Consider the following 11,383-nt stretch of genomic DNA (forward strand, 5'->3'; position numbering starts at 1 on the left):
CTGGAAGCAAACACCCAAAACTTTTCTGTTTCTTATTTGCAGCAAAAAGACTCCAGCCTCCTACAGCTTCCCTGAGTTCCAAAGGGCAAATCCAAACAGTTACTAATCAGGGGAGTGAGGGAATGCAGACACAGAGGAAAGGCGGTCAAGAAACAATGGCCCAGCAGTAGAACAGGGGCCTGGCTCTTCCTGAAGGGGTGTACAGAACAATCTGACATGTATCTCTGAGTTCTTCGGTAGGAGCCCAGGTGGGGAATGGTAACTTCAGGCTGAGCACAAGCCACGTGGACCCTTCTGACTGGAATCAGGAGGCTGATGACTGAGATTCCTGGAACACCACCCTGCAACCTCAGCACCAACCAATCAGAGGAAGGTCACACACCCTGCAGCCCTCCCTCCAAATTCTGCTTATAAAAACTCTTCCCCCAAAACCATCAGGGAGTTCGGGCTACTCGAGCATGAGCCACCCACTCTCCTTGCTTGGCCCTTGCAAAAAACCTTTTTCTGCTCCAAACTCTGATGTTTCAGTATGTCTGCCTTCACCGTGCTTCAGGGACTGAACTTGGGTTTGATAACACTCAGATTCAGTTAGTGATATTGTAGGGCTAGACTGCAAAGTGTCTAGAACATATAATTTGGATAAAATGGGGAGTGAGAGATGAGACTAGAGCAGGGGGCTGGGAGGGTCAGGCTATGAAGGGGCTCACACGCCAACCATGCTAAGGCATTTGGACCACGCTGCAGGCAACGGAGGAGTCGTCAGTGTTATAAAGTAGAGGAGTGAAGGGATGACACTAGTTTTTGGTAGATCATTCCAGAAGAAAAGCTGGGGACCAGGAGGGTGTGTAGAGTGGGAGAGAGGAGCCTGACCAGAGGCCACCCAGGTGGGTGCTGAGAAGCTGGCTCATGAGGGCCTTGGTGTCTTAATCAGGTTCTGGCTTTTTCCTCTCTGTTGAAGGGGTTTGGCCTTTGGAATATCCATGAGATTTAATCTCTCCTTGTGTTGTTTCCTTCCAGTTGCTGGCAAGAAGGGCAATTATTATTTGTAGCTAACATCTGTTGGCCTCAGCATCCTAGGTCTACAAAGTAAAGTCTCATTTATGCTTATGTCCCAGTGAGGAGTCTCCATGCCCTGCCCCCTCTACCTACCTAGGCAGAAAATTAGATGCCTTTTAGAGTACCAGTCGGGTATTTTGGGGAGTCCTCACAGGTGTCTGGCTTCTCAGGTGGTGCAGTGGTAAAGAACCTGCCTGCCAATGCAAGAGACTCAAGAGATGCAGGTTCCATCCCTACGTTGGGAAGATCCCCTGAAGGCAAACCACTCCAGTATTCTAGCCTGGAGAATTCCATGGACAGAGAAGCCTGGCGAGATCTATGGGCCATGAGGTCACAAAGAGTCGGACATGACTGAGCACACACACGCACACACCAAAGGTGTCTGTCCCCTGCCGCCCCCACCACTCAGAACCTGACACGTCTTCAGCTGCTGCTCTAACACCCACGACCACAAAACCACTTGGGGAAGCCCATCTCCTGCCTCTGCAGATAGAGCTTATCACAGGACACCAACACCCTTGCCACCGTCCCCTCCAAATTGCTACAAGGTCTGCAAAACGCGGAGCTCCAGGGGTACCACTCTGATTGGGGGCATATGGCCTCATCCACAAATCTGGGCCATAATGTGGAAGGCTAAAAGACTCCCCAGAGAGCATCCAGGGAAATGATTGTCAAGACTAGCTCAAGGGTCCCCAACCTCTGGGACTCGATGCCTGACGATCTCAGGTGGAGCTGATGTAATAATAATAGAGATAAAGTGCACATTAAATGCAACGCACTTGCATTATCCCCAAACCACCCCCCCATCCCTAGTTCATGGGGAAGAAAACTGTCTCCCATGAAACAGCTCCCTGGTGCCACAAAGGTTGGGGACCATGGTCCCAGCCCTCATCACTGAGGGTTGGTCCGAGGGGTTCCCCCACTAAACTCCAAGGAGACCCAAATAAACCTGGATCTTTTTGCCCCTTCAGGCCCCCCTTCACAAGCTTTGGCTTCTCAGGCACCCTGCCCCCCACTATGAAGTGTTAGTCGCTCAGTCGTGTCTGACTCTTTGCGACCCCATGGACCGGGGCTCGCAAGGCTCTTCTGTCCATGGGATTCTCCAGGCAAGAATACTGGAGCGGGTTGCCATTCCCCCGGCCCTCACTTTACCCGCCTCCCAAAGGCCCCAGCGGTGCCTGCAGCCAGTGTCCCCAGGGCCGGCAAAGCCCCCTCATAACACCCTCTTTTACACCAAGGCTCAGATCTGCCTCCCTTCTGCTTCTTTGCAGAAACTCACGTGGTCCTTGATGCTGGCAGTGGGAGCCACGCGGATTCAGGAGACTGTCACTAGGGGCTCACTGGAAGATGGGACAGAGGGTTCCAGATCCTCAGCTCAGGGATCTTTGCTTCCAGCCCCTGGTGGGAGAAGAGAGAACACTGAAGAAGCCCAGACCGGAAGGTTATGATTAGGAATAGTTGTAGTAAGATTAGCCCTGCTTCCGGAAGGAGTGTTGGGGCTGGAGAGGTGTGGGCGTCAAGCTTTGTAAAATAAAGGGCAACACCGGAATGTGTATCTGAAACAGCTGCTACCTGATAAAAGCCCTTTTACTCTTCCATCACCAGAAGCCTTTTCTCAAAGGACTTCCACTCTGAGTGTGGTTCTCTAACTCTGGGGCAGGGAGCCCTAGAACAGGACAGGGTCCAGGTCCTACCCCTATTTCAAGGGAGCACATGCCCAGGTGTCAGTTACAAAAGTCAGGTTACTAAATAAGATCTTCATTTAAGAAAAAAAGCATCTATCCTTTACCCCACCTCAACATTTAGAACCGGCCTAGGGAAAGCCCTGAAGTGGGCGCTCCCTGGCGCTCCAGTGGTGAGGATTCTGGACTTTTACTACAGGCTGCACCAGTTCGATACCTGGTTGGGGAACTAATCCTACAAGCTACACGGCAAGGCCAAAAAATAAATTTCAAAAAGAAAGAAAGAGCAGTCCAGAACTTGACAAGTAGTCAAGCAGCACACAAATAGGAAGAAAGTGCCTGATGGTAACTGCCACTTGTCCACCAGTGTCCACCTCTCCATCTTGTTTCACTCACAGAGACCTCAGAAAAGCAGTTACCCATGCCTCCTCCAGGGAAGATCACATTTCCCAGCCTTTCTCAGAGCTAGGTGTGCCCCGCGTCACTAAATTATGGTCAAGCAGAATGAAGCCAGAGTGGAGTAGGCAGTTCTCGGAAATGTCCTTAGAAGGCGTATTAGGAGGGTTCTCCAGAGAAACAGAACTGAACAGGAGATCTATATGGATATTTATTACTACAGATTGACTCACGTGACTTTGGAGGCTGAGGAGTTCCTCGATCTCCCCTCAGCAAGCTGGAGCCCCAGGGAAGTCGGTGGTATAATTCAGTCTGAGTCTGAATGCCTGAGAACTGGGGAAGCTGATAAAGTAAATCCCAGTCCCCAGACGAGAGGAGATGAAATGAAATGTCCCAGCTCAAGCAGGAAAAAAGAAGAGGGGGAAATCTCTTCTTACTCAACCTTTTGTTCCATTCAAACCCTCAGTAGGTTGGACAATGCCCTACCTCATCCGGAAGGGTGATCTAATTCACTAAAGCCACTCATTCAAATGCTAATCCTACCAGGAAACACTCTCACAAAGACACCCAAAAACAGTGTTTAAACTGGGCACCTGTGGCCAGTCAGGGTGACACATTGAATGAACCACCACAAAGGGAGATGGTAGTTCTTCACCACTTCCTCCTACCTGCTGGCCAGAATTTGGTTGATGGCTGGAGCTCCAACAGCCATCTTGGGCCATGAGTTCCCCTTGAGACTGGAAGCCACATCCAGCAGACATGAAAGGAACAGTGGAGTATCACTCCAACCCACACTGCCTTCCTTCCACCACTGTGATTATAGTGGCAAACATCCCTATAAGATTTATGCTAGTTATTTTCATTTTTTTCTATTACTTGTAACCAAACATCTTCATAACTAAATGCCAATATATCACATTTGATGAAAGGTGGTGGGTCCTGTGGGGGCTTTTTTATTTGTCATTCATTGCTGCCTTTATTAGTAGAGCGTATTTGGACTCACATTCTCATTTCAACCACTGGCTTTTCGCTCAGGAAACGTCTGACTATAGCTGCTGCACACTTAATAGAGCAAGAGGTTGGGAGGAGGGAGGATAAATTCCAAATTTAAGGCGGAACAAACTGCTTCCTCCATCATTCATTTGTTCATTTTCATCCACCAAAACGCTGACTGACCCCTTTCCAGGGGTTATGCGGTATCTCATTGATTTGTCACCAACAACACCATGAGGGAGGCATCCTCCCCATGTTCCAGATGAGGAAACTGAGGTTCTGAGAAGTAAGGAGATGGCAGAGTGATGATCAGTCTGCCTCCCTTGATTCCACAGTAATTATTTTTCAAAATCATCAGACATGTTTTCATTTGACTAGTGGGAACTTGATTTGCACAGACTTAATCTAACAAGGCAGAGAATGAAATAGTATGAAGCGTTCCATTTCCAGGTGATAAGAAGCTGGGGTCAGGCAGTCAGCTAACCACTATCCACTGAGCGCCTAGTGTGTGCCATGCACTATTTTTAGAGTGGGTTGTCACTGATGTGGTGTTTACAGGGCACCTTCCCTCTGAAGTGTGAGCATCTCTGTTTCTGTGCAGAACCCACATTGCCCTGGCACACTCTCCTTGTTCAGATGGAAAAATACCAGCCAGGGGTACCAGGAGCTGGGTCTGGTTCCACTTGTACCACCTGCCAGCTGTGTGCCTTCAGAGAGGTTGCTTAACTTCTCTGGTCTTCTGTCTCTTCTTTCAGGGCCTTCAGGGTCTTCCCCTCAGCTCCTTTGATGGTGTTCAAGTGTTCCTTAATTCAAACTTGGTCAAAGCTCATCGGGCAGTGCCATTTAGAGTTTTCCAGGAAATTACACTCTTAGTGGAAACTGAGGAACCTTCCGTTAGGCCCCCCCAAATAATTCACATAAATAAATATTAAGCTTCAGTTGCAGTTTCCTTTTGTAAAACACAGACGACGTTTGAGGAGGAACTGCAGTTACAGTTGAACTAGTTCCTGGAATCTTGTTTTCACTTTCTCCTTGATTTTTTTCTTTGAGGAACCTCCTCTGGGAAGGAGCCCCATCGTAATGTGTTTCAAAAGCACACTTGGTAATAAGAAGCTGAGGCTCTTGATTGCAGTAACGAACAGACAGAACCAGAGTCCCAGGTCGGCCTTGGAGCTGTGATTCTGCAGCTCAGAAAAGGCCGGGAAGCACCTTATGCTTAAGAAGCGCCCACGGACTTCCCGGGTGGTCCCGTGGTTAAGAATCCACCTGCCAATGCAGGAGACGTGGGTTTGATCCCTGGTCTGGGAAGATTCCACATGCTTCAGGGCAACTAAGCCCATGTGCCCCAACTACTGAGCCCCTGTGCGCTACAGCCTGTGCTCCACAACGAAATTAGCCCTTGCTCCCTGCAACTCGAGAAAGCCTGCACGCAGCAACACAGAGGCAGTGCACCCAAGAATAAATAAATAAGTGAGAAGCACTCAGTTCCTGGGCTAAACCAAGATGAGAGTCCAAGTCCTGAGGTTACAAGGAAGTTGGAGTCAGAAGCTTGAATCCTGATCTTCCTGTGTATTAATTAGCTGTGTGATCTTGGGCAAGTGTTTTACTGAACTCACAAAGTACTGATGAGCAGGGGTCCGTGTCATCTGCCAAATCATCATGGGCCCAGTTGAAGGGCTGATGAGTGGACAGTGAGAAGGCCATTGGTATTCCACGACCTGGAGGGGAGATTACCAAAGGGCAGGGACCCCTGAAGGTGAGCAATGCCACCAAAGTGGATGGGGGGCGAAATGACTTCCCTGAGAAAAGATCGTTCAGGATGTGAAAGATGACTAGGATTTGACCAGGTGAGCTGAGCGCACTGCAGGTATCAGGACTAAATGCGGCAGAACCGGGTGCCCACCTGAACTCCTGACTCAGGCCTTTTGAGGAGTCAAGAAGCAAAACTAGAAAGTGACAGGGGAGAGGGGAATTGTGATGGGAGGGGAGGGAGATAGCTTGGGCTCGCCTCCGCGCATGCGCCTTAACTCTAAACCCGAAGGGAAGTCACTCACGGATGCCGGACCCTCAATGGAGACATCTGATGCTGAAGGCCCTTCCCGGGCCCCTGACTCTTCATCGGTAAGTGAGGCGCTCCGGCCTTCTCTCTTTCCCACCACCTTGGTCTATTTTTCTACCCAGGAGAGCCAGGCTTTCACCCTGGAAGCCAGATCCTGCCCCAGCTTTGCTCAGAAGTCCCTGAGGGTCGCCACCTCAACCTGGACTCAGAACAATTTGGAAAGTGCCCAGGGTGGCCTCTGATGATCTGCCCCCCACCACTCCCCCAGCTCCAGCCTCCCTGTGGCCCCCAGGCCCTCAGGCTGTGCGCCCCCTGCGTCCTCCCCCTGGGGTCTCAGCCCTTCCTGAAGGTTCCCCATCAATGTGGCTCCGGATTTCTCTGGGGCACCTGTCATCTCAGATACCTAATCTGTCTAGTTCTTTCCTGTCTGCTCTTTCCAATAGAAGGGGAGCTCCTGGGAACAGACATCTGGGGTCTGCTTGCTGCCATCTGCCCCGGAGACTGGGGCAGAGCGCCAGCCCATAATATCTGAACAGTCCCTATCTCGCATGAATTCAAATAATACTATTATTGCAGAGATAGCATTGAGTTTAGTAAATGTTGGGTTGGTCAACCTGTTTGTCCAACATGTTTGTCCCAAGCGACTTATATGGCCAACTCAGTGCTTAGGAAGGACACCCCTGTTGGTTTCTACCCCAATCTCCCATCTTGCAGGCTCCCAGGAGAAGTCGTTCCAGGGGCACTGTTCACCCTGGGGCCCCCACTGGCCCCTTTGCCCTGCCTGCCAGCCCCTGGCTGTCCCTGACTGACCTGCAAGTTCCCTGCCGCCCGCTGCTGGCTCGGCTGTGCCCCTGGAGGACACGGCGTATGCCACGGTTGCAAACACTGTGGCCCAGGCTGTTCGGAGGTTGGCAGCTTTAGCTTTTGTGCTGCTGCCCCTGGACCCTGTGTGGCCAGGGCCTGGGTGTGGCCATCACCCCAGGCGACATCCAGTGCATGCCAGGGCATGTAGTGAAGCTGGACCATTTTGCAGAGACAGAGAAAACAAAACCCTTCCTTAAGCCTTGGCTGATGGCTTCTTTTCTCGGGACCCGCACAGAAATAGACGGTTTTCATCTGAGCGTCTCCCTCAGTGAGTGACCCAGGACCAGGAGCACAAAGCCTGCTGATGCCCCTGCCCTCGTCCTACCATCCGCCTGCAAGATGCACGGAGATGGCGAGCAGTCTGCAGGGGGGAGGCCCAGGAATGTTCCGGAAAGGCTCTCTCCTCCTGCCTCTTGCTCACAACTCATGGGGAATTAAACAATAAGCAAGGTCTCCTGAAAGCTGCTCTGAGAAGCAGTCACAACTGCCAAAGGATTTTTTTTTTTAAATTTTTTTCTAATTTTATTTATTTTTTAAAATTTATTTTTAATTGGAGGTAAATTGGTTTACAATGTTGTGTTGGTTTCCGCCATACATCAACATGAATCAGCCATAGTATACATATGTCCCCTCCTTGTACCTCCCTCCCACCCTCCACTCCATCCCACCCCTTTAGATTGTCACAGAGCCCCGGGCTGAGCTCCCTACATCATAAAGCAAATTCCCGGCTATATATTTTACATATGGTAGTGTATATGTTTCAGTGTTACTCTCTCAATTCAATCTGCCCCAAAGTCTGTTCTCTAGGTCTGTGTCTCTAAATAGGGTCGTCAGCACCACTGTTCATATATGATATCCGTTATTCTCTTTTTTACTTACTTGACTCTGTGTAAGGCTCTAGGTTTATCCAGCTTTCTAGAACTGACTCAAATGTGTTCCTTTTAAGGCCAAGCGGTCTTTGAATCACCTAGATTGGGGCGTTGAACCTGAGGCTTCTGGCTGGCGGAGGGGTTTGGACCTGGGCACTGAGTCTGTGTGCAAGGTGGTGTGGGTCTGTGCAGAGGGTGTTTGATTCTTTCAGACTCTCAGAACAGACCTGTGCAAACGTCCATCCTGGAAAAGAGAAATAACGCACCTGTGGTCACCGCGTGAACAGCAGCTCAGCCGCTTGGGCCTCCAAAGACCACATCTGCCAGGTCACCAGCACTGCTCAGGGCAAAACAGGGCAGATGAACAACAGCAAAGCTGGAGACAGTGGGAAGCAGGCTGAGAAAAAACAAAGCAAAGCAAGAGGAGATTGACATGTCAGCCACGATTGACTCTGGGAGCAATGGGACAAAAGTCTTTTTCTTTTCTTTTAAACTCTCTCTGCATCTTCCAGATTTTCTGTTGTACAAACCTTTGCTTGAAAGCATTACCATAGAAAACTCTTGGAAGGAAAAAAATAATCAGTAGCATTGTATGAATGTACCTCCATCCAATCCCTCCCTTTCTGTTTTTTCAGGTTTGAAAGTTTTTCTATTGTTTGAGTTTATAAGTGATAAATTTTGGTAACCAACTTTTCTAGAAAAAAAAATGAGAGTTTAAAGATGTATTTAGTTTCCACTCTGGAACTATTTAGTTTAAGGATTTCATGTAGTGTAGTGTTAGCTGCTCAGTGGTGTCCAACTCTGCGACTCCATGGACTGTAGCCCATCGGGTTCCTCTGTCCATAGAATCCTCTGGGAAAGAATATCAGAGTGGGTAGACATCCCCTTCTCCAGGGGATGGTCTTGACCCAGGGATCAAACCCTGGTCTCTAGCATTGCAGGCAGATTCTTTACCATCTGAGCCACAAGAGAAGCCCACTTTAAAGGACAATTGCCTGATAACTTCTATAAACATCAGAGTGCATTGTTTGGAAATATTTTTTTATGGATAGTTTTTATTTCACTTGCACAATTGTCAAGTTTTGTCTCTTCAGGGACTAAACTGCATTTAGGGAGCTGAGTTTGCCCTGAGACACCATTTAAGGCCAACCCTCTCATTTGTCTATTCTTAACTTCATTGAAGGTTTTAAAAATAAAATTTTAAACTGCAGCTTCAGCTGATGAGTCCAATGGGATAGCTACTGAACTTGGTAATTATAAGATTTCCTAGAATAAGTTTCATTGGCAAACAGATGCTTGCAATAAGCTGTTACTGTTGCTATAAATACCTCTCTTGCCTTTTCAAGCCCTGGGTAAAGCTGCACTAATTGTTCTAGCCTCCAGAACAATGTTAGGCATCACACATTTATGCGACCTCATGGCAGCCAGTTGTTTTGATTCAACTGGGACAGATGTCTGTGTAACCCAGAGAAACTCCTCACCTACACAAAAGGCAATAAAAAGCTATTCTCATTCTTGAGGGAAAAGGTCACTTTTTTTACCCTTTGGTTGTTAGGATAAGGTTTACAAATCCATGCTTATTTATATCTAGCTACTTCATCTTCTAGAATTTCACTCTGAATTGACAGGGATAAAAATAATTTGAATATAAGCCATTAAACTAAATATAAGCCATTTTGTCTCTAAATATATATGTCTGACTTTAAACCCTTGTTCTGCTTCTTCCTAGCTGTGTGACCCTGGGCAGCTGACACAGCTTCTCTGATCCTTGTTTATAAAACAGGGATGGTAATGTACATGCCATAAGATGTATATCCTGTAAGACTGCTGTTTTTTTGGAAATAAGAATTTGGAAATTAAAGTATGTAATGGTGTGAAACACCCAGAGCACATTTAAATTTATTTCCTTTTCCCTCTCTGATTCTCAGAGAAGAATGTCAGTTTTGTTCGATTAAGCAAACATTAATTGAGTGCTTATTATATGCAAAATCCTGGAGATACCAACACTTCATTTGAGATTTTTAAGAAGTTCATCATCTTCTAAGGAGGACAGACCCCTGTTATGTCCTCAAAGTCTAATGGAAGTGCTCAGGGATCTGAAGGAAACAAATATTAGTTTTGCCTGGTACAAAAAGGTTTTCACAAAAACATTTAAGAGCTTCAAGCTAGCCCTTGTAGGATGAGTAGTTCTGACCTAAAGAGAAACAAGATTTGGAAAATGGAAAAAGGAAAAGAACACAGTAAGAGACAAAAGCAAGAAGGAAGACAAGGCAGTAAATGTGTGCCGTGCGGCTGAGGCGCGCCGCGGGGAACTGGGCCTCCTCAGAGCAGAGGACCAAGCTCCAGAGAGACAAAGATGGGAGATGGAGTCGCCAAAGGCCCAGAAATACCTGTGGCTCATCCACATTGCCTCTGCCAGCGTCTGGCCCTTTAAGGCAGCCTGACGTCCAGAAAGGCAAGTGTTGGCACTCCAGTGGAAGGTCGGTACACACCTATCACCTGTAATTATTTACTCAACAGACACTCATTGAGTATCTACTATGTGCCAGGCCCTGTCTGAGACCCTTGGGAGGCAACAGGGAGCAAAACATGGCTCCTGCCTTCATGGGGTTCCATTCTCCCAGGGCAAACTCACAGTAATCAGATACACAGATAAGCGTGCTGTAGAATAAACTTTGTGCTTCCCTGGTGGCTCAGACAGTAAAGAATCTGCCTGCCAATACGGGAGACACAAGAGATGTGGGTTCGATCCCTGGGTTGGGAGGATCCCCTGGAGGAGGGCACAGCTACCCACTCCAGTATTCTTGCCTGCAAAATCCCCATGGACAGAGGAGACTGGCAGGCTACAGTCCACAGGGTCACAAAGGGTCGGATACAACTGAGCAACTAAGCAGCAGACAGACAGAATGAAATTTGGGGAATACAGCCGTGAAGTAAAAAACAGTGTAGCAGGATGGACAAGAGCTGTTTCCCAGGGGCGGTCAGAGATGTCTTTTGGAGGTGATGCTTAAGCAGAAATCCAAGTTACATGAATAACCGTGGGAAAGGCTTCCAGAGAGAGGCGTTGACAGTGGCAAGGCCCTGATTTGGGCCACTCCACGGGCTCGGGGAATAGCCAGGAGCCTGGGTGTTCCCAGGGGAGTGCCAGGAAACAAGGTCGGAGATTTGAGGGTGCAGATGAAGCTTCCTAAACTCTAGGCTCTATAACATGCCCCCCAATCATGCTCTGACCTTCTGAGCTTGGTCCTCCCGGGATTTGAACTTGGCTATCGCAGGGCAGAGTCTCTTGACCCTCCGGAGGCTCCCTCTGCCCTCACTCGAACCTCTGGCCCCAGTACCCCCTGTGGCGCACAAGCCCAGACACACTGAATTGGGAAAGGCAATGTCCGCAGGGATGCGGTCACGTGGGTGGCTGTGTCTCCCCGAAGCCTCCTCATCCGATTCTCACCCCGCTCCTCCAGGCT

At 48.7% G+C, this 11,383-nt stretch overlaps 1 long non-coding RNA gene across 1 annotated transcript in view; it reads right to left on the bottom strand.

Moving 5' to 3' along the window:
• The window catches only part of LOC129658130 (uncharacterized), a 33,471-nt gene extending 25,173 nt beyond the window's left edge, over positions 1–8,298 (bottom strand). Inside the window, exons 1-2 of the long non-coding RNA XR_008717282.1 lie at positions 8,186–8,298; positions 2,336–2,454 (exon numbers count right to left, since the gene is read on the bottom strand). This is a non-coding gene — a long non-coding RNA (uncharacterized LOC129658130). The remainder of the gene's footprint in view (positions 1–2,335; positions 2,455–8,185) is intronic.
• Between the last annotated feature and the right edge of the window lie 3,085 nt (positions 8,299–11,383).

The sequence above is a fragment of the Bubalus kerabau genome, chromosome 7 (genome assembly GCF_029407905.1).
Source record: "Bubalus kerabau isolate K-KA32 ecotype Philippines breed swamp buffalo chromosome 7, PCC_UOA_SB_1v2, whole genome shotgun sequence".
NCBI classification, from domain to species: Eukaryota; Metazoa; Chordata; class Mammalia; order Artiodactyla; family Bovidae; genus Bubalus; species Bubalus kerabau.